Here is a 24,031-nt window from a genome sequence, read left to right as displayed (position 1 = left end):
TGGTGAGCAGGTGAAATAAGGAATTAAGCCGTTGGAGAAGAAACATCCAGTTTACTCCCTCAGAGAGTCACTCAAGCTCTCAGCTCTAGAACAAAGGTCCTGCTCTGTCAACAATAGCCTTACCACCCAAGATGGGGGAAGATCACTGGTGCTCCGAGCCCTGGGCCTCGCTGTGTCATCCACCATATGGCAGGACCCACTCAAGCACACCTCAGCTCCCTGTTAGCCATCCAGCCCTGATGCCAAGATGAGCACCTACTGACTTGGCTGTGTGGGCTCAGGTAATGCAGGAGCCTCCTGCAGAATGGCTGGAGAGAACAGCAGAGGGAGCTCTTATTTTACTCAAAGGTGACACCTGTGCCACAAGCTTCCTCAGCTGGCTCTGTGTCTGCAGAGAGATGGTCTCTTGGGTGCCTCCTCTCTAGCCCTGAGAGGGTTTAGCCAGTAGGAAGTCCTAGCAGGAAATGGGAAGCCGCTTCCTTCCAGACACTGGTGGCCCTGGCTACATGGTGTGCTGGTGTTAGCTCACAGAGCTGTGAGCGTCTCTCCCAGCTCTGCACTTAGTGACAGCACACGGGTACCCAGAAGTCAACAAATACCACAACTCAGGGACCTCATCTAAGAGAGCCAACTGTTAAACATTCACACCACAGGCTGGAGTTTCTGAAGCCTAGCTTCCACAGGAAGTCCTGTCGATTGTTACACTTACTCCAGGAACGCGCGCGCACACACACACACACACACACACACACACACACACACGCTGTCCCCTACAGGCCTAGGGGGAATAATGGTCTCCCAGGCACAAGATCATCTCTCACTTCACAAGTGGGCTCTTTCAGCCTCGTGTTTAATGTAATCTGTTTTTTACAGAGACAGTAACATGGCAAACTTCCTGATAGTAGCCAGAAACAGATAACCAGAAAACAAAATCAGTAAAAACCATGATGTTTCCACAAGATGGACCACCACACAGCACCTAAGAGGTAGCCTTGTGATCGTGCAAGACCGTAAGGGCAGCACTCTGCAGGTAGAGGCAGAAGGATACTGAGTTTAAGGTCAGACTGGGTACACAGCGAGGCCCTGCCCCCCAAGCCCTAGCTTTCTTTGTATAACCGACCAGACACATGAGGTACAATGTGCACAATACTTTTATGCTAAAATAGTGCCCAGGAGAGCATGCAGCACCCGCAAGCTGTGCCAACAGCAGACGCACCCCAAGGATTATCAGGGCAGCGGCTTCTAACTGCACTTTCTGTACCTCACTGTTAAATAAACTAGGGGAAACCAATGACAATCCCCAACCCGCCACCCCTCTCCTCAGGTCAGCTTGCTTCCCCTTCATAAACTGGCCCCTGCACACAACAACCTCACTCGGGTCCCTGTGGAGCCAACCTCTGTCACTCCAGACTGAGAATGAAACTCTACGTGCACCTCTAGAGTCCATCACCCTAGAGTCTGTCACACTAAGTAAGTCTGTCTCCCACATTCCAGTGAGTTTGTCTCACACTTTTCACTGTGCCAGCACAGCGGCTAGAAAATAACCAAGTATCTGAAGCTTTGGAAAGACATGCTCTCGTGGAAGTTGTGGAGCAAGGAGTACCAGCCAAAGAAGAGACACTGCCTCCTGCCGAAGCAGACAAAAAAGAAGCTGTGGATGCTGGGTCAGAGGACTGGGAAGCTATGGCCAGAGACAAGGAGAACACCATACAAAGGGTTAAAGATTAAAAAAAAAAAAAAAAAAAAAAAAAAAAAAAGGCCCATTTCAAGAAAAAAAGATTAATCTTGAGCAAACTGAGCTGCCAGAGGTGTGGCCCCGGTTAAGAGATCACCACCATTAACATTCCCAGGAGCCACAAAAACCCTTAGATACCGAAATGTTCAGTGCTTCAACTGCAGTAAATTCAGTCACTTGAAAAGAAATTGTGACCAAGCCACTACTCAGAGCTCAAAATTGCCAGTGTGTTGGCTCTGAGAAATACAGCACAGTTCCATCAGAGAAGCAAATGAGCCATTTCTGGTAGCACTGGGTTCTCGGCAGCAATGTTTAAGTTTCCTGGAGTTTGCTGTGATAGAAGGGGTCATTTGACTAGTGAATGCATGTCCAAGAGAGACATACCAAGTAACTTCTTGCCATTAGGAAACAACGTCGGAGTTGTAGTTTCAGGCTCAACAGCAAAAAGGATGAGCCATTCGAGACAAGAGCAGCTAAGAGTCATCAGGTTATCCAAAAAGTGTTTGATCCATTGATAATCTCCTATTAAGAAAGCAACAGCAAGTCTCATTCATATTAAAAGAAAAGCCATTTTTTAAACAGAAAATGGAAAACATTATGCAAGTTTTGGTTTATGATATGTAAACATGGTTCTGTTTCAATGCCAGGTGTGAGCTATGGGACTAACTCGAATTATCCACAGCAGCAGACTATTTGCCTCAAGAAGGCTCTGAGAGGTGCTGTTTGCCAGCTGCAGACAGTTCAAATCTGGGGACCCTGAGGGAATAAAGGCCTGAGCCCAGAGAGAGAAGGGAGCTCCAAGAAAGAACAAGGCTGCTGCTCCCCCCTGCTGCTCCTGGTTGTTGCTGATGCAGTGTGAAGAAAAGTTAGGTTGCACCCAATGACCCTAAACAGCAGGAAGAAACTAAGAGAACTATGGTCCCTCTCCCCACTAACCTCCTTTCTCTCCTATCCAGTATTGGCTGTTGGAAGGAATTGGGGTAAAGAAAGGAGGTACAGGCATTGAGAAGCTAAATAAGATAGTTTAGAGGTACACCTACAGCCCAGTGTTCCATCTGAGCAGGGTTTCCCTCCTCCCAAGCACTCTCTGCTCATGCTCTGACATGGCATGGAGTGCACATGTGTGTGCGGGGCTCCCACGCAGTCTACAGACAACCCTCCCAAACCCACTGGATAGCAAATGAAAGAGTGAGCAAAAATCTCCAAGATTTGCTTGCTAACTACCAAATAAAGTCCTTCTCAAAGACACATGGCTTAGTAAGAAAATTTACTGATGGGTATACACATACACACACACACACATACACACACACACATACATATATATATGTGCTTTTTGTTCCCAATAAATCCCAAATCCTAGCTCCCAGACAGAATGCAACAGCCACAGGAGGAAGACTGGATAAAACTGGTCAGACAAATGAGTAATAGCAGACAGAAACATACGGCCTCCAGTCCCACCATAATTCAGAAATGCCAGAGACTTGACACTCTGGGGAATGACTCAGGCTCTGCTGCTTATATTAACCCACATCCCTGGGGACCTGGTTCCACCAACTCTACAAGCATGTCCAGCCCAGCAGAGAGGTGGCAGCCATCCCAAAAGCATGCCAAAAGTGGTAAGAAAATATTTAGAGAAAAATCGTGTGACCCAGAACAGTATTCTCCCAGAAATGTTACATAAACAGGCGTGGAGTGCGGCCTGTCAAGTGAAAGCAACTGGGAAAGGGCAGTTCAGCCATCCTACTTTAACATCCAACAGTGTGGCCAGAAGAAGCCACTCCACTCCTCCACGGAAGACACTCCTCCACCTTCGAGCATCTTTAAACAGAAAAGACAAGAAGAGTCACGGGTCAAACTGCGTCTGTGGCCAGAGGCTCCCCTGGCGTTTTAGCTGCTCACGTTGTGTGGTGGCATTCTGTCATCCATCCTCGAGGGTCTGGCGCATAAATGTTGGGATGGCGTCTTGGGAATGTAAGCTGCTGATGGCTTCCTCTTTGTAAAAGGACGTGTTTCTTTTTATTTGTGTGTCTGAGTGTGTACTGTGCAAGCTTATATGCACCCGGTGTGTATAGGTGCCTTCAGAGTACAGAGGGTGTCACAGCCCTTGGAACTGGAGCTACAGATGGTTATGAGATAACTGATGTGGACGCCAGAAACCAAATCCAGGACCTCCACAAGCGCAGTAAGTGCTCTTAACCTCCGAGCCATCCCTCCAGCCCCTGCTGCCCTCTGCTGCCTCTCCGCTATTTTTGGATCCGTAGGTTCTGTTTCCTTTCTTGCTCTTTGTATCTTAAACTGGCACTGATAACATTTCTAACTCTGTTTGATTGATAGTAAGAACAAACTTCTTTGCTTTCATTGTCATCATTATTACGATTATTTGTGTGTGTGAGAGAGAGAGAGAAGTGTGTGAGAGAGAGAGAGATGGAGTGTTGCATGCATTTTTTAAATTCTTCAAGAAGCTTCATTTATATCAAATAGACATCAGATAGCCAGGTCCCTGGAGGCTGCCACTGTGCCTTTGCTCACAGGGACCTTTAAGGGGCAGTACACAGGGAGGACAGGTATGAAGTGGACAAGAGACAAGTCAGGGAGACGGCTGACCATGAGCTGGGAGCAGCTGAGGGTGTGTGGGACAGAGGGCAGGCTCTATAAACAGCAGATGGACCCTGTCCTCATGGAAGGCCAGTGGGAAGTGGCGCTGGCCTAGCATGCTTGCAAACTAACCCTCTTGCAGAACAGGACTGAAGGCAGCTGGGCCACCACTAACATCAGGGCTAGCAGAAGAATACTAAGGCCACTGGCTCCTGAAACTCACTGTCAGCACAGTGTGGCTGAAGAGGAAAGGACGCAGCCGGGAGAGAATACGGCACGCAGCACAGCATCCTAGAGAAATGCTTTGTTTTAGTTTGTTTAGGAACACACTTAGAAAATTTGACCTTCAGTGGTTAAAAATAAGGTTGCAAGTGCACACACAGGATATTTCTTCCATCCGTGTTTTCATGACTGAGACATCCCACTGCTTATAACCTGACTGTCACCCTCACTCCTCTGCCCAAAACTGTTTTAACTCTCCCATGGCACTTAAGGAAAAAGCCAAAATCCTTTGGGAAAATGAAAGACAAGCCACACACTGGGCAAAGATATCTGCAAAACACGAATCCAATCAAAGACCTCTGTTCTGGAGCTGGAGAGATGGCTCAGCAGTTAAGAGCACTGGCTGTTCTTGCAGAGGACCCTGGTTCAAGTCCCGCACCCACATGGTGGCTCTCAACAGTCTTAACTACAGTTCCAGAGACTCTAGTGCCCTCTTCTGGCTTCTACAAAAGCACCGCATGCACCAAAAGCAAACCGGTCACGCACCTAAAATAAATAAACCTAAAAACAAAAAGATGAGTAAGATCTGAATAGACAGCTCCTTGGTGCCAAGTGTTGTCAGCTCTCCGTGACTGTGACAAACACCTGAGACAGAGAACATTTCATAAAGAAGAAAGGCTGCCTGCACTCACAGTTCAGTGTGTACTTCCTTGGTCCCGTTGTTTTTGGTCTTTTGTGAACACAGCGCATGACAACAAGGCTGCACCGCAGAGGAAGCTGTTCGTTCACGGCAGCCACAAGCGGAGAAAGAGAAAAGGACCAAAGGCTTGTCCCCCACTCAGAGGCACACCCGAATGGTCAGGCCCCACCACTTCAAGGTCCCACCGTCTTCCCAGGCAGCGCAACTTGGCGAGCAGGCTTTAACACGCAGGCTCTGGGAGACACTGGCCCAAGCACAGTATAGACATGTGAGAAACAGGCAGTTCCGAACCACGTCTTCAGGGAGATGCAGACTCAAACAAGGAAGTCTCCCTGCACAGCCACAGAGTGGTGAGACCCAGGGCAGACACAACCAAGGGCCGGCAAGGTCTCAGCTGTGGGATGCAGCTGTGCTGCTGGCACGCCGCCAGAGGGCACAACCATGGCTATTAGAAGGCTATTGGGCTGATCCTACACACTGAACAGTCTTATCGTAAGATCCCGAATGTTCACGAGCTGGTATTTGTGTCTGTCCACACAGAAGCCTACAGATGATACCTGCCTTGACTATGGTCAGCTGGCAACACTGGAAGCACCCAGGGTGTGCCTCAGCAGGCAAGTCCTGCAACAGCGGTGATTCCCACAAAACATCCCCCAGCAACCAATCCAAAAGAAGCCGCACCATCAAGCCATGAAACAAGGCAAGAAGCCGTTCTGGTTAGGATTTTTTTGTCTCTTGACAAAAGCTAGGGTCAATGGGTAAGAGGGAAGCTCAGTTGAGAAAACGGCCTCCATCAGATGGGCCTGTAGGCGAGTCTCCATTGGACTCTCTTGGTTAAGGAGTGACTGGGAGGGCCCAGCCCACTGTAAGCGGTGCTGCACCGGGGCAGGCAGTGCTGGGAGCTCTAAGAGAGCAGATTGAGCAGGTCAGGAAAAGCCAGCCAGGCAGCGCTGCTCTTCTGTCGCCCGGGATTCAGTCCCCACCCCGACTTCCCCCAGCAATGGAGTAAGCCAAGAGTTCCAAAATGAACCTTTCCTCGCCAAGCTGTGTGTCACAGCAACGGAACCAAAGGCGGGCCTCTGAGGCCACACTGGAAGGTGACACTTGGGAAAACCGATGTACACCCATCTAGGCCATCCAGAACACAGACGTTGATGACGTTTTTTGAAGATCAGTAGCTGCCCGTGGCTGTATGAGGACAGTGAAACTGTGGCCTGTGACACTGTGGCGTGGACATTCACCATTATACACTTGTCAAGACACGGGCAAGCGGAGCCTAGGAAACTGTGGGCCTGGGCCACTAATTGCTATGATCTGAATGTCGCTGCAGCTCATGCGGACATGTGCCCTCCTGAAGGACTAATAGCCACAGCGAAGTGAGTGTCTAATGACATGATAAAGGGAGGTCTGGCCTGTTTCTCTCTGCCCCTCAAGTGCTTGTCTGCCCTTCTGTCATGCTATAAGGTGACACAAAAGCTTTTACCAAGGGTGGCTCTGGGATCCTGAACTTTGCAGCCTGTATCCCTGGGGTCAGCAAGATTTGATTACTGACCTTTGCTGCAGCAGAGAAAGACTGAGGCAAAAATCACATATCAATATTTGCCATTAACTGTATCAGGCACACCAGGCATACAGAGATGCTGGAATGGGGAGGCTGTGGGGGACAAAGAGAGACAACACAGGAACTCTGTACCTTCCACTCAATGTTTCTGGAAACCTCAACAGCTCTGAAAAGTCTGACCACAGCTGGCCCCTCCGGCTCCCACCTTGACAACATCAGCCAACTGCTCCCTCACTTACCACTCACGATGGCCCTGCTCTTCCTGGGCCTGGCCAGGCCCCACCTACCTTAAGGCCTTTATGCTTGCTCTCCTCTCTGCCAGATCACTTTCCTCCAGAGTGTTCAGACAAGTTACTGTTCAAGTGACACATCTCAGGAATGGTTGCCCTGTCTTCCTGATGCAAACTGCCCTGTTGCCCAAGCTCGCCCTCTTCCCTTTCTTTCCCTTCTCCCTTTCCCCTTCCTCTCTCCTGTTCATCGTGGCAAACATGCCATGCACTGCATTTACAAAGGCTCTTGCTTCCAGATGACAAATGTCCCCAATTAACCTTATATAGCCAATTTAAATTTTCCTGGCTCCTCTCAAGAATTCTCAAACAGACTCCTGTCAGCCCGCAGGCTATTTCCTGTAGTAGGCTTATTCCTGAGGGCAAAATCTTTTCCCCATTCTCTGGTCTTGGGACCTGTCATTCCAGCTACCACTCTGGTCTTGGGACCCATCATTCCAGCTACCAGGACCATGGGCCTAAAAGTTTCAAATATATATCCAAGATAAAAATGTCTCTCTAGTTGCTGGAGAGATGGCTCAGAGGTTAAGAGCACTGGCTGCTCTTCCAGACGTCCTGAGTTCAATTCCCAGCAACCACATGGTGGCTCACAACCATCTATAATGAGATCTGGTGCCCTCTTCTGACATGCAAGCAGAACAGTGTATACCTAATAGATAGATAGATGTCTCCCTAAATCCCAAACTTTACCTCTGTCTCTATCTGTTCCAGCAGATTTCAGGTCAACTACAGACTGCTCCAACAACTCCAAAGCCAGACCAGCTGTTTGCCCGGAATCTACACCCTGGCCCCAGCCTCACACACCTGCTTTCCCTGGCCTCAGATGGTCCTCAGATGGTCATTCACTGAATAATGCAGCCTGCTCTTCCCAACCTCTACCAGCAACCCAGCTTCCTTGGCTCCCTAACTATGACACCCCAATGTCAGCAGGAAGCAGCCAGAGAGAATGACACACATTTAGGCAATACCTAAAGACCCAATAATAAAACAAAAGGGTGGGAATGAAGGGCTCTATCAAGACCGAGCATGGCATACATTGCTCTGGCAGGATTTGCCTTTCCTCCATTCCTTGTGCCTTACTAAATTCCTAAAGCTAGCCACCAAGGTCTAGTCCCTTATTTGGTCCCTGACGATGACTACCAAAGTCCAGCTATCAAACTGTTGAACTTTAGCCATCAAAGGCCCCCTTAGGGGTCTTAATCACCTGATTAACACACCCAATTAAAATTAAACATCTCATCCTAACACAGGGTTCCCCCTTTCCATTTATAAACTGCCATTTGCCATAGCCATCTTCTCTCTATCCAGAGGCAGTTCTTTGCCCCTTGGGGAAAATATCCCTTCCTCCTTTCCCTTGTTCCTTTTCTCTTCTCCCTCTCTCTCCTGGCTTTGTCTCTTATCCCCTGCCCTTTGTCCCTCTGTGCTGAGGAACTTGGTCTTGGGATGTCTCCTGCAGATTTGGTCCTTTCAGTGTCTTTCTCCACTCTACAGTATAAGCTCCATCAGCAAAGAGACATGGTCTTGGGGACTATTTTAGCTATTGTTCTATGGCTGTGAAGAGGAACCATGACTAAGTCAATTTATAAAAGAAGGTATTTAGTTGGGGGCTTGCATACAGTTTCAAAGGATTCAAGTCCATGACCATCATGCTGGGAACATGGTGCTGGAGCAGTAGCTGAACACTTAGTCAAAGCCCAACCCCCCAGTGACATCACTTCCTCTAACAAGGACACACCTCCTAATTCTCCCTGGACACTCCACCAACTGGGAACCAAATATCCAAATGTATAAGACTACGGAGGCCATTCCCACTCGAACCACCACAGGGAGAAATACAACTGAATATACTATGTACAGAACTTACTACATTTTTCAGCGAATTAGTTAAGTAAGGACCCATGCATAAAAGTCTCTAAGTCCTACCGCCCACTTGACTATAGCCACCAAATGTGATGCTGCTGGAACATCTGGAACCAAAAAGTCAACCGTCCTGGCCCAGAGCCTGAGAAACACCTTCTTAGCTGACTCTGTCTTTGTCACCTGCACCAGGCAGCTATGAAGGAATAAAGGATGCTCATCACAGGGCCACTGGGATAAATGGCCCATTATTCACCAAAAGCTGCAGCTGAGGACAGAACATTCTGATGTAAGAATTAAAGCATCCTTAAACTGTCTCCTTGGAAGCACAACCTCTAAGGGCAAATGACACAGGAATGAGCCATTCCCTTGGTTTTATCTAAAGGTCTTCAGATAAACTTCTTCCTGTTGTGACACACGTGTTTTCTGCTTGAGGCTGCTGCCCTCAGGCTGCCCAGCACTCAGGCATGCAGTTGTGTGGCTGTTTCCTCTGAGATTGAAACGCTCCACCCAGGGAAGTTCCTTAAGCAGTAGGGTAAAGAACTCAAAATAGCCTCAGGAAGTCCCTGAAACTGACCAGATTCACCAGGCCCTGCACTGCCAGAGTAATAAAAGCTGAGAGTCCCCCCTCAAACATTACAAGTTAAACTGCAGAGGAGTCTCTGAGCCCACAGTAGCTGCTTGGAAGAAACAAACTACTGCCCAGAAGAGGTTTAGAGCAACTGAGCCATCTAGAAAGGACACTCTGCAGCCTGTTGAGTTCCTGCAGGGTGTGCAGTATGCTCCGGGTTCCCAGCTTTGTGAGCTGTCCTCCATGCTGAGGTGGGCTTTGGTCATTTCTGCTCCTGTAACTGACCCTCATCTGTAAGAAAACTCACTGTTCACCGAATAGAACTGTGTGGTACTTTGGTCTGTTTTTGGGTCCCTGTCTGGGAACATAGATGTGTGTGCTTTTTCTCCCTGGGAAAAGTTTTTGTCACACAACACATGCCCATGCTGGGTCTGGGGCTCCAGTTCCAGCAGGTGCATCAGAGCATCAGCGCTGCCTGTGCTGCCAAAGAAGCTCTGGTTTCAGTGCTCATCCCCTATCACTAAGGAAAATCGCTGGCTCCACACAGGGTCCCCAACCAGCTGGCCTGAGCGCCTGGCCGTGCCCAGCTCCTGTCGCTGGCCCTGCATGTGGCAGCCTGAGGTCTGCATATTTCATTGGGCTGGGTTACAGGGTTTCCTAAGTTTCAGGTGGACCTCAACAACTCTTAAATCTCAAAGACAAGAGAGTGTGAGAGTGGGAGGGGGATGCAGATTTAAAGCAGCAGTGAGGAGCCACACAGAGGGGAAGGGAAGAGAAGGGCAGCTGCCCACACTGACCTATGCTCACAAGTGCCCGCTCAGCTCACGGTAGCTCCAGGCAACAACCTGGCCACTCTCTCATCTCCCCTAGTGCTGAGCACATCCACAGATGTGTCCTCCGTTTACCAATTCTGCCTTCAGTCATCTCAGCTCTACTTCTGAGCCCATACTGGGAGATTTACTTTGGCAATTCTTTCCTCAGATCTGTGGTTTCTGCAGCCTGGTTTTCTGCAGAGATGTTCTTTCTCATCCATTGTTGTTTCTCAAAGCCTCCTCATGATGGCCCTCTCAGATTTCCCCGGGGCATAGTTCAACAGACAAAAGTTGGCCATAGGATCTCCATGCTGACCAGAGCTAAGGGTCAATGGCATCAGGTCATCCTGTGCTTGACAGTGCTCTGTGGTCTGATGGGACAAGTACTGTCAAGAGTCACTGTCCGAGGATTCTCAGCAGTGGCTGAACTTAGCCGACCATGAACTGGTGTGACCCCCAGCCAGTTGTAGGCTTGGTGGGAACCGGAAGCCAGCCTGAGCCCACCCTGCAAGCTGCCTCAGATCTGCAGGGGACCAGGGCAGCCCAGAGCAAGGACAACCAGCCTAGAGGTAGTGTGAAAATGCATGAAGCCTGGCTATGCATCACATACACAAAAAAAAGTCAAAGGCTGTAAGTGAACTGGCACAGTGGCACAAGTCACAGCCAGATGGTGGGGTGTGTGTGTGTGTGTGTGTATCTGTATGTGTATCTGTGTATATATGTATCTGTGGGGGGGGGTGGAGGAGGGTGTGTATGTGTCTCTGTGTGTGGTGGGGGGGAAGGTGTATGTGTCTGTGTGTGTGTGTTTGTGTGTGTGTGTGTGTGTGCACATGCTCCCCGAAAAGCCTTACTAGGAGAGAATCTACTTAGATAGATCCTGCTCCTTCTTTGGGGTTCTTGAGGCTCTCGTCTTTCTTTGTCCCTTGGTCCTGCAGGCTGAGTGGGCCTCACATAGACCTGGACAAGTACCCTGAGTGTGGTCTCTTAGTGCACCGTGCAGCTCCCATTCTGGAGGAAGTTTCTGATGCACAGACACACAGAGACAAACAGGATTTCTTTCCCTCTTCCTGCCTACACGGTCCAGTACTGCCGAAGTCAACCCAAATAGACTCCACCATCTCCGCAGAGCAAACAGTGGGGAGGAACTCCCCCCAGGGCGAGCAGGCAGACAGCCCCTGGCAGAAGCTCCTGAGGCACAGTCCTGGTGCTCTGTGCCCTGTTCAGCAGCCTGCCCATGCCTTTCAACCAGGGGCCCAGGAGCAGCAGCTTTCCTTGTGACCTTGTTAAGAACTCAGGTTCTCAGGCCTGGCCCAAGACTAGGAGATTAGGAACTCTGCAGATGAAAATCAACAGTTGAAGATTTCATGAGCCCATATGGTGGTTTTCACCCAAAACCCACCTGACAGATAGGCACATACAATAGTAGGAGCCATCGTCCCTGGATGATCAAACCCCAAGCGTCCCTAACTGACACCCGGTGACAATGTTAACATTTTAACATGCTGCGCCATCTCCATGGAAAGGAGAAGGTGAGCCAGCCAACCCAGCCACTTTCAGCCCAGAACTCAGTAAGGAGACACCTCCTCTTTCCCATCATGACTCCCCAGAACTTTCCTCGGGGCCTTTCATGAGGTGTGGGGTTAGGAAAGAAACTCAATGTGTTTGTCTCCCTCATCATGAAAATGGAGCTGAACTGTGTTGGATCAAGCTGGTTCTAACGCTTTAAGTTGGAAAAATAATCCCTGAGAAACTTGCTTACGTCGATAGTATGGTATTCAGCAGTGTTAATCCGACAAACAATCCTTGGTTCACTTTGCTCGTTTGTCGTTTGTGATGTTATGTGACACGCCGTGAGCCTGTATTCCACAAAACGAGGCAACAAAGCCTGAGAGTCCACTGAGAGATGAAATTATAACAAATGACCCTCAGCTTGACCCTGAACTTGGCAGAAACTCTACACTGGCATCCCTGAAATGCCTGACTTCTCCCAGATCTGGACTCCAATGTATCAACTATATGGCACACACTGTAGCCAGCCAGCATTTTGGGGCAGCATCAGTCCCCCCTTAAAAGCCATCCGTTGCCTAAGGAGTGAAGAGCCAACGCTGGTGTGTTTATGAGCTAAAGGTGACGGCCTCGGACATTCTCAGGACGTAACTGTTTACGATCAACACAGCACATGCCGGACTTAACCCAAGGACTCGCTCGCTGCTGAGAAAAAGGAACAGACTTTAAAAGCTTAGAAACAAAAGACTCACGTCGTAGACATACTTTCCTGGAGCTGCCTGGGCAGGGCACGGTTTGCTAGAGCTGCGGCAAGGAGAAAGCCACACCGAAAGCAGGAAAACCACGCCCACCCCTGCTAACAGTTTCCCGGGAAGGTTTATAATGACAGGCCTTCCAGCTGAGACCCCGCAAATGGCTGTAAGTTCCCGTAGCACATACCCAGGCTTTCGGGCTCTCTGAACACTTGCTCAGTTAGGCCATCTTCTACTTCCATGCCTCATGGCCAGGCAGCTCCAGGCTCTCTCCTTCATCCCGTCTTAGTTAGCACAGGGACCTTGGCTAAGGTCAGGATAGGTGAGGTGGCCCTAGCCAGCTGCTGAGCTTGCTGACATTGTGTGATCACAAGTGGGATATCCTTCACTGTGATGAGTCTTTCTGTGGCATGCCTCCGAGTCCTAGTCCTGTCATTTGGCCTTCACCTAACTGCCTTGGGCTCGTTCCTTGATCTCTGGGTCTCCCAGGCACCGTCTGGTTGTCATTCCTCTCCACGCTGCCATCTTGGTCTTAGGCTTTCCCACGCCTGTATTATAATGCCCCGATGAAATCTCACCTGCCGACAGCTGCAAGGCTTGCCTCTAAACTGGGACTCCCACATTTGTAACTGGTCACTGTTCCCCAGACTTCCACAGCTCCACAGGCACCACTACGCCATGCTCCATACCACATTCGTGGCCTCCACACCAGCCAGGACTCCCACGGGGCTTCTTCAGAGTCAACATGTCTTCTTCCGCTGAGCTTCTAGAGATCCATAGGTACTGGAAAGGCCTTCCCCAAGTAGCCTGCATCAAGGCTGTACTGGCCTCCCCTGATACCCTCTCTACCCCACGCCAGCACCCCCCCCCCCAGCTCTGCTGTGTTTTGCACTCTATAAGAGGGTTAGTGTTTTCTAAACATCTAGCCAATCATGGCACAACACCTTGAGAACACCTTCCCTCTCTTTCCCTCTTTCCCTCAGGGAACACCCTGTGGCAACCCCAGACCATCCAGCCCAGGTCACCAGATCAGCCTGTCCCAGGACAAGTCCATCTAGTGCTTATGTGCCCTCCTCCGTATAGCCGCCATCTGCCAGAGCTCATTGTGAGGCTAGAGCCTTCCCTAAGCCATCCTCGGGCCCATCTGCTGAGGGTCAGCCAGGTCCCGTTGCTGCATGCATTTGAAAATCTGTCTCCTTGCGTCAGAGCACATGGCTCCTTCATAGGGCAGTCAGCTCACGTCATTTCCTCAACATTATTCTCCTCCACAATTCTTGGAGCATAGTAAACACTCAGACAAGACTTGGTGAGAAGGAAAACAATCAGGTACCCTCTCTGCAGTAACTCCAGCCTCCCACAGATAGAGGTGCGTCAGTCAGCCTCAGACTTTAGAATCTGTGTATGTCTTCTAAAGGAGGCTCAACGGTACAAAACAGCCAGTGTGGTGAGTTAAGGCACTGCTCCCACTGCAGACCCAGGTGATGGTTTGAGACTGTCATAAGCAACTCCCAAGGCATCCGTGGACAGTATCAGTGAGGAAGCCAATCTTTCTTTACTTTCTCAGATTCATCAACAAGGGTTTTCTCTCTCTTTTCCCCCCTTTGGTTTTCTTTTCCCTTTTGCTATGGCAACTGGTAATTTTAATTTCAGCTTCGAATCACTTCGCTGGTATACATTGAGATTTATCTGTAAATGTTGCTCAGCTTATTTGTTGGATCTTCTGGCTACTTTACGGTACACATTCAATTTCTACACAGACAACAGTGAGGCATGGTGTCTTTGTAGACGGGAAATCCATCCTACCTTCCTTTCCAGCTGGGTTCTTCAGTTTCTTTTCCTCTTAGACATCAGGGCAAGGCTGAGCGAGGCAGGAGGAAGGAGGTTGGTTGCATCCTGGTCTTGCTCCCGATGGCGGGGAAGTCCCGCCTCACTCCCGTTTGCACCAGCGGTTGTGGATTCCACAGCAGCCCCTTCGGCAGGCCTGGTGACCTTTCCTCCTCGCCCGAGCTGCTGGCAGGATGCCTCAGGAATGGACGGCAGATGATCTTGGCTGCTTCTCTGCATCAGTTGGGACCATCCTGTGGTTTTTCTTTTGTCGTTTGCTAACACAATCAATTCTATTGACGGGTTTCCAGCGGAGATGCCAGCGTGCCTCCTGAGACTGGCCCCCCTCGGTAAACAACCGCACTGCTTTCGAACAACGCCGATACCTGGTTTCCTCATGCACACGGGTGTTTTGCCTGCGTGTGGGTACCCTGTGCATGCAATGGCCACAGAGGCGATGCGGGAAATCTTTATTTTTAAGTTTTAGAAGGCTTTATGCAGCACTGGGATTTTTTTTTCTCCTGAACATTTCATAAATTATCTGACCTGGAATTTTCTTCATGGTGGGTGTTTTCCCCTCCCAACCTCATTTCCACACCAGAGGCAGGAAGGACTATGTAGGTTACTGGCTTGCTCTGGAGTAAGCGTCAGAAGTCTGTGCTTTCCAAAGGACTTGTCAACTTTGTCTAAGCTGCAGAATTTATCAGCAAATGACTATCATCTGCTGGCAACGCCCCCCCCCCACAGCAGTGCCTAGCATGCCACACCCGAGGGCTCTGGCGTGACTCCGGTGCCGCTGGTTGTGCCCTCCCTGCTTTGTCCGGTCAGTGCGGAAAACTTCTCTCAGACATGCAGTTCCTGGCTGCAATGCTCTTTATAGGAAATTCACTTATATTTCCCAACTTCCTTTCTGCTCTTTCTCACTCTTGCTCCGCCCTCCAGGATGAGACTTACCCTTGTCTCTTTAAGTGGAAGCTCCGTCAGGAATGCCTGGAGACTGTCCTGCCTGTTGGGCAGCTCCGGGCCACTCCAAGATGAAGCCAGGGTCGCTCCTTGGACAGCTGACTCAGCATGACCCAGCCCATGGTCATAGCCAAGGTGAGCGCCCACCCTCGTCCTCTTCTCACCAGCTGACAGCGTCTGGAAGACACTAATCCCATTCTCCTGCCCACGAAAAATGTGGCTTCCGTGGCATGGTCTGGACTTTCAGCCTTGACAAAAATCTGTGGCTCTGACCACATGCTATGGATAAAGGCTTTTTTTTTTTTTTCAAACGCATGTGCCCAGAAAGCATGTTTCTGTATAGGGACAAGCTGTGACCAGCACCAGTGCTCCTGGAGATTAATTACACCTCACAGATCTTAAGTAATGCAAGCTCTTCAACACCACAGGGAGACTGCTCCGCTCGGGAGAAATCAGGGCAGCCAGGAGGAAGCGTTAGCAACCGAGCCCTACCTCCTCCTGTGAGCCTGAAGCACAGGCAATCAAAACCTGAAACCTCCTTCCCACGCTCCTCCTTTTCTGTCACAATTACTGTGACATTCTTGCCCCAAGTGGCTCATAAAGTCACTCTTTGGCCATGTGTTCAAAAGGCAATTAGCAGTTTCTGAAAATATGGACTCTTAACCGAAGGTATTTATTGATGATGATGATGATGATGATGATGATGATGATGATGATGACGACGATGATGGGCTAACCTGGGCCTCACATCTATGTAGCTAAGGATGACCTTGGATTTCTGAACATCCCGCTTCCCCTTCCCTGGTACTGAAACCACAGGTTTGCACTACCACCCCCAGTTTTATGTGGTGCTAAGGATGGACCCGTGGGCCTCCGTCTGCTAGGAAAGCATTCTACCCTGAGCCACTTCCCCACCCTGAAGCTCCCAGACAGCCTTGACAGGCTTGCTCCCATGCAGGTGTCTGCCCTGTCTGAGCCTGCCATCTTGCTGATCCTAGAGGGCCGTGTTCCAGCTCTGACTGATGGGTGTGGGGTGGCCTAGGCTAGGACTGCTGAGCTCTTCTCCATGTTGACGCCCAGACCCCAGACCCTGACCTGGGCCTGTCTTCAGAGTGAGCCAAATACAAGCCTACCAGGCTAAGAACCAGTAGCAGATGCTACTGCCATCTCGAAGGCCATAATGCATCAAGACCAGCTGAGGTCCAAATGAAGAAGACAGCTCCACCTGCTGGCAGAAGTGAAGCCTTCCTGGTGTGAAAGTCTGGAGCTCCTAACAGTGGGAGTGGGCGGCTCTCCATTTGCCTGCTCATGAGACGCCTATCACCACTGCCTTGTCTTATTGTATCTTGTTTTGTCCTGTTTAGCTGTTGTCCCTTGGAGGCCTGCTATTTCCCAAAGAGGAAATGGAAGGAGAGTGGATCTGGGGGAGAGAGCGGGGCAAGGACCTGGAAGGAGGAGACACTGTGGTCTGGATGGACTGTAGGAGAGAAGAATCTATTTTCAATTTTTTTCAATTAAAGAAATGTGGTTACAGAGAGGACTGTAGAATTGGGGACACCTCCTGAATCCCCCACAGTCTTCCTTCCTCAGTGTCCCAAGATGCTGATCTCCCACAGCCTTCCACAGGAGCACAGTCCTGCGGGCCCCGTTTACTTAGCTTCTGACATACGCAGTTCTCCTGAAACTAAAATTAACCACCCTCAGTTAACCTGACTATGTAAGGAGACATCTGGGCTGGATGACCTCTGCATCCTTGACATTGAGGGCTCAAATATTCTACGTCTAAGACCAAAAGAGGTCTCCTGTGATGTCCCTGCTGAGGTGGCACAGAACATGCAAGGCTGTGTGTGTGTGTGTGTGTGTGTGTACATGTACACACTTGTGTGTAGAGATCAGAGGTCAACATCATTATTTTTTGTGACAGGGTCTCTCACTGCTTCAGCTACAGTCCCCTCTAGGGATCCTTTCTCCGTCCCCTATCCAGACCTTGGGCTGCAGACAACCGCCCCCACGCCCAGTTTTCAGCGTAGGGCTGTGTATCAGAACTCAGGGCATCCTGCAAGCACAGCAGGCTCTTTACCTCCCAGGCCCTGGATTAATTGGAGCCGGTGCACTTGGGAGGGGTTTTGTCGTGTCCTGTGTGGACAGCGCGCTACCCCGGACAATGCCCATCGGACATTGGGTGAGGAGCACCAGGCTGGCTGAGGATGCCCAGAAGCTCAGGCCAAAGGCTGAAAAGGCAAAGCCTCCTAAGCTGAGGAGGGGACGAAGAGTTGTGCCAGGACAGCAGGAGCTGTGCCACAGCAGCCCAGAGCCCTCTCCTGCGGCACAGGCGGCGCTGACTGCCTCCCCTCCCATCTGGGACTTAACTCGCCCGGGGACGCCTGACCGGCGGCATCTGTGTGTCCAGTGGCTGCACTGTGTGTCCAGCTGGGGCTGAGCCTGGTGCCCTACCCCAAAATGGTGGCGGTCTGTCCAGGAGAGAGAGGGAGGCGACTCCCTCCCCCGCCCCTCCAGAAACAAAAAGGGCTGCCAGAGGCTGTCCCGAGTGAGGATAAAGCGCTGTTTCTGGACGAGGGTAGTTCTGTGGTCACACCCTAGCTTCCAGCTCCTCAGTCCCAGCATGCCTCCTCACTACCCCTGGGGACACCCTGCTGCCCCAAAAGGCCACTCCTGCCAGGAAGGGCTGTGCAAACAGACTCAGAGAAGGCGAGGGGACCCAAAGTCACCCAACAAAGGACTGCAGCACCAAGCTAAGTCTCCTGGGTCTGGAAGGCCTACAAAAACCATCTTACAGATCTCCAGGAAGGGACAGGAGAGCTAGGGACCCGCAAGGCCTGGCTCTCATGTGGCAGCTGCTCACAGAGAACCAGCGGCCCTAATCCCCGGGGACAGCGACAAGGGCATCTTCATCTCACCTCAAATCCCAGTGCAAAAGCTCCAGACCTCACGAGGGCACACAGCGCTGTAGCCCCGAGAGGTGCTTCAGAGACCGGTTGTGCCTGAGGAGATAACCTGCTCACCCTCCAGCTTTCACTCTGTTGCTCACGCCTGTGCACACTGCATGCCTTGGTGCAGAAACTCAGCAGCCACCACCACAGTGAGCACGCTCCCGGATCCACGGTGAGGCCGACTCCAGAGCGCACTCCGCTTCTGCCCACCCTCCTGATGCCCATGGGAGGAGCAGCTCGGGAGGACTGCACAGGCAAGCCTCAGAGGGGGTCCTCCAGGAGAGGACACCCAGCCAGGGCATTGTGCCGAGAGGCTAGGGCTGCGTGCAAACTACAGGAGAAGCCACCACCGCCATGGCCCTCCCGTGGGCCCGTAAACTGTCCTTCCCCTGACCCCTGGCTGAATGGGGTCATGCCCAGGCCACTCTGTGGTATTCCGATGTGGGCTGCCAGTTCCTGATGGCTGTTGCTACTGATCGCCCCTCAGACACAGGTTAGGCTCCTCCATCGCCGCGGCAGCTGGGTGGCTTCGGGGAAGACGTCTGCCATCCCCAGGGTCCCCTTCCATACAGTGTGCCTCTCAGAAGATGTGCTAAGGAATCGAGCAAGACACTGCAGCTGTGTGCCCATGATTAAAGTCAGACAGCTCTTGCAGGCAGCAGACAGCAGCTTCTGCACCAAGGCTCTGGTTATTTCTACTGATGGGAGGGAGGGAGGGAGAGAGAGAGGGAGGGAAGAAGGAGGGAAGAAAGAAGGAAGGAAGGACAGACGCTGCCAGAACAGGGCGCTCTGGGCCCAGGCACAGAGCTCTCACAGTGCTACCCATGGGGACACCAGTGGCCATGCTTTCCATTCCCTTGTCCCAAGCTGGCTGTGTGTGCCCATGTGTATATGTGCCCATGAGTTCACACACACCTTGTGAGTCGTCATGCACCTTTGTGTATGTGCACATGTGTGTCTGCTGTGCGCTCACCTGTGCATGCGCACACGTGCGTGTGCATCTACGTGAACATACACACGTCTAGTCAGGGCGTGCACGCCCTTAGGTATATACATGCATGTGTGCTGTGTGCACCGAGTTTGCACATGTGTGTATACTATGTGAGTGTACCCGAGTGCTAGCGGCCATGCATGCACTTTTATACACATAAACATGTAACCTATATGCTTCTGTGTGTGCCTGTGCATGAACATTCCCGTGTCTATCTGAGGGTGTACAAATGCAGGTCAGCAAGCGTGTGAACACCTTTGTGTGTGTGGACAGGTATGTGCTGCTGCCTGGCCACTTGTGGGCGGGTGTGCATGTCCACGTGCCAACGTAAACACAACTGTCTCAGGAGAGCTCGTCAGTGGCTCTGCACTAACTTGAATTTCAGTCTTCAGTCTGTTTGTTTTGTTCTTTTCAGAACCGGCCTGCAGGGTGGTTCCGCTTCTCTCATCTCCAGGCCTGAAACCCAAAACCACCTGCTGGACTGCCGGTTCTGGGCCAAAGCAGCACCCTGAAGCCACACACTTCCAAAGGGAACAAAGGGAACTATTGCAACATTCAGCACTCGAGCCCGGGCGCGGGGCAGGCTTGCTGGGCTCTCACTAACAGTGGTCTGCATAAAGTTTGCTCTCTAACTCTCTCCGAATGAACTGTCAGTCAGCTGACATGACTTCGTGAGAGCCAAAATGCTCCCCTTCCCACACAGCCTGCTCTGAGTGACGGTGTCATGAACACTGTCACCACTAACACCGCTAAGCATGTGCTGTGCGCTGCCCAGGGGGGCCAGCAGAAGCACCACTCTTAAATGGGCATCTCTATTGTCTGCCCATGTGCCATGGAGACTTTTTTTTTCCTCTTCCTATCCCAACATCAGCTGCCCAGCCTGACCCAAATGAGAGAGCTGGCCTGAGGAAGGTTCCCCATGGTGACTGGATTCCAGGAAGCAAAGCCCGAGTCCCATGTCAGGAAGGTCAGTCCAGCCCACACACATATCCAGATCGCCCAGCAAGAGCTGCACTGACCTTCCGCCTCATGCTGTTCTCACATTTAGGGTTGTGTTTCCTGCTTGGTCTAACCCCTTAAGAAGAACCTGCTAGCTACGACGTCGAGCTGGTGCCTACACAGAGCCTTCAGCCCCTAGTTCCAGAGTCTTTGGTGCATGAAGGTGCTCTGCATGCTACCAACAAGTCAGCCACAAACCCTTTGACCTCCAATGGTGCCCTGCCCGCAAGATGTGCTAGGGCAACGGTGGCACAAAGCTTATGGATGTAACCAACCAATGACTGATCTGACTTGAGGCCCACACCACAAGATGGAACTCAAACCAGACACTGCTTGGGTGACCAAGAAGCTGAAGACTAGGCAGCCCAGGGACTTGGGGTAAAACCAACCAATAATACTGGTCTACAGAAAGAAAAAAAAATAGTGATTAAATGACTCCTAGTGATATTCCATTATATTTGCAGATCAGCTCCTTGTTCAATCAACACCAGAGAAGCTTCCTCCTCTGGCAGAAGGGAACAAAGACAGAGATCCTCATCCATACATCATGCAAAGAAAGAGAGACTTCAGAACACTCACCCTAAATGGGATGTCTCTATCAAATCCTTCTCCCTTCAGGGTTTAGGAAACCCCAAGGAAGAGCAAAAGGAATGGGGAAAACAGTGGGGAAGGAGGACACTGGGAAAACGAGGTCCTCTAAATCAAATGAAAAAAAAAAAAAAGCTCAAATGAAGTCACAGAGACTGAAGAGCGTGCAGAGGGCCTGCACCAGGTCCTCCACCAATATATTGTACCTTTCAGTTTGTTTTTATGGGGCTCCTGAGTGTTGGAATGAGTGGGTCTCTGACACGTGCCTTCTCTTTGGCTGTTTTCCTTCTGTTGATTTGTCTTGTCTGACTTCGATGTGATAGCTTTTGCTTTATCTTATTATATTTTATTTTGAAGGAATGAATGAAAGGAAACCTAGCCACTAGGGCAAAGGTTAAGGATGAACTGTCATTCATACCTGCTGGGTGAGGGAAAATCAGTTTTCTCCAGTAGAATGACACTGGGCATATCAACCACCCAGAGCAGGTCTCACGTTCAGGAGTGGTTGACCAACACATAATGGACTCTACAGATTTATTGTGTGCTTTTATTTGGTTACAGTTTTGTGGTTTTTTTTTTCCTTTGGGGATAATGTTTAATTTTGTTTTATTAGTTTTTTTTTCATGGGATTGTTGTTGTGTTGGGGTTTTGTTTTTTGTTTTTTGGGAGTTGTTTGGGTTGTTTTTTTTTTTTTTGAGAAAAATCTTAAAGTTGAAAGTGAGGATCTAGAAGAACTTGGGGGAGGAGAAGAACATGGTTGAAATATATTTAAATTTAAAAATCATTTTAAATTTAAAAATTATTTTAAATAATAGAAAAAAATCTCAAAAGTTAGCTCCCACAGTGTCAAGTAGGTAGGAAAGTTCTTAATAAGTTGATTGAATTCAACAAAATTAATACTTGGGTGTGGCAGACCCCAGGACCTCAGAATGTGGCTTTCTCTGGTGAGGAGGTCACTGTGGAAGTAGTCGGGAAGATGCCCTCATACTGGATAGGGCCTACAGTGGCTCTGGTCAGAAAGGAGACCACAGTGAGACCACGTAAGTTTGTGTTTCCACAAACTTAGGGATCCCTGAGCGTGTGAGAAGGGCCTGGACAAGTGCCCTAACACAAGCAGGAAACACAGCTTGAATATGAACTTCTGGCCTCCAGACCATGAAACAGATGCATATTCCCAGAGGCCTCTGATTTCCGTTACACCCCTGAATCCTGGTGACCCCAGCTCTCCCACAGAGAATGGCATGTGCACTGCACACAGCTTCCCTGTCCCGTGCTGGGACACACAGAAGGAACAAAGTTCCTGGAGATTTTCATGGTAATTAAACAACTTTGTGCATTACATTCAGAAGTTAAAATGAAAACAGCATTTTAGCATGGGTTACTCTTGGTGGTCATCTACCTTCCAGAATTCCTGCGTCTCCGGTGAGTCTCCTTTAACGACGCAACTTGGAAATGCCTGCAGCGGGTTTGCCAGCATGGTGCTGCCAGGCTCAGGGACAGCTATGGCAGGTTTAGGCTGATAAGAGGGGTGGGGCTGGATGGGGCCTGGCTCTCCCAATCAATCAAAGGGCAAGACCTTCATTCCCAGGACTGAGAAAACATGCCCACCCCAGCTTCCCTCTCCCCTGAAACCAGAGAGCTGTGGGTTCAGCAGCGAGCAGAGCCTCTTAGGACAGTCTGTAGCTCCCGCCTCTCACCTCCAAAAAGAACAAGAGCGGAGACTTCAGGGAAGGAACCCTGACCCACCATTTCCTTCTCCTGAGCTAGAGCTCAAGGAATGTCCATCCCTGCTGGCCGATCCCATTCTGAAACAAAACAGGACGTGTTCTTAATAAAAGACACATGGGAAGCCTTCGTTTCGCGCTGGTTCCCAGGCCTGAACTTCATTTTAACTTCTGAACTTGCAAAAAGGGAAGTCTCATGCTGCTCACAATTTGCCAGCGTCAGCACATCCATGCAGCGATGGGTCCAGCAAAGGCCGTTTCCACGCCACACAAACGCTCAGCGCCATTTCCAAGCATTCCCTTTTTGAGGAGAAAGGACCTCTCTTTTGTATTCCTCCATGGACGAAAAACGCTGTCCCACACATGTGCTTCGGGACAAATGTGATTGCATGCAGGACTGCTGAGCGCGGATGACTCCATGGCAGATGCAAACCCATGGAATCCAGTGTTTCAGACAGTGGCTAACGGTTTACTCCCAACACCTACCTTTGACCCAAAGAGCCGGGTCTATCTGTATGGTGTCATCAGCCTTCCCTCAGAGAGACAAAACAGCACCAACCCCAGGCATTCCCGCTTGACTACAGCTTCAGAATGTTTGGGGCCGATCTGGCTGCCAGAAGCTAAACATTTTATTCATCTCTCTCTTTGTTGTCTCAGAGATGAGAGGGCCGCTACAGCTTCCTTAGAACCTCTTTCTAGAAGTTAAAACAGAATATGATTGTTGAAGTTTGCCCATCCATATTAATACGGCAAACATGTCACATGGCGTCCCTGACGGGGACGTGTTCCTTGACACAGCACAGGAACCTTTTCTCAGCTTTGCCTCAGAAATGGAACAGGGCTCCTTTTAAAGCCTATTTTGGAAAACTTAGCATGTGTCTCACTCAGACATCTGTCTCTTATTATCACTGGCACTGATGTCCAGATGCAACCCAGCTTCCTTGGTGCCTTGAAAGCCAGACCCCGCTCTTCAGTCTCCCCATCTTAAGCTGTAACTTCACCGACCTGCCTCGTGTCTAAGGAGCGTCTTTCGAATCAGGGAGGCAGTTATTGGCTCTACAGTGCATGTCGTTTTCATCAACAGCATTCAGGAAAACAGCCAAAACCTGTGGTATGCACGCAGAGTTCGTGTTAAATGCTTTCTGCCTCACAGCACAACCTCCCAATTTATGGATGAAAACACAAAGTTTGCTTCTCCAGGTCGCTTAATCCTTATTTTGTTAGTAATAAGTTGTCCTGCCTGGTGTGTGTGTGTGTGTGTGTGTGTGTGTGTCTGCCTGTGTGTGTGAATATATGTATACTCCATTAAGAAGTGCTACTTCTTACTAATTATGGGACATTTCCATTTCTGTATCTAACACCGTTTAAGTAACCATGGATCTTAAGTTTT

At 50.1% G+C, this 24,031-nt stretch overlaps 1 protein-coding gene across 5 annotated transcripts in view; it reads right to left on the bottom strand.

Moving 5' to 3' along the window:
- Arhgef7 (Rho guanine nucleotide exchange factor 7) overlaps positions 1-24,031 on the bottom strand; it is a 107,632-nt gene that overhangs the window by 82,382 nt on the left and 1,219 nt on the right. The window lies entirely within an intron of this gene.

This window comes from Meriones unguiculatus, chromosome 4 (assembly GCF_030254825.1).
Source record: "Meriones unguiculatus strain TT.TT164.6M chromosome 4, Bangor_MerUng_6.1, whole genome shotgun sequence".
In the NCBI taxonomy this organism is placed as follows: Eukaryota; Metazoa; Chordata; class Mammalia; order Rodentia; family Muridae; genus Meriones; species Meriones unguiculatus.
This window is presented reverse-complemented; position numbering and strand designations above follow the sequence as displayed.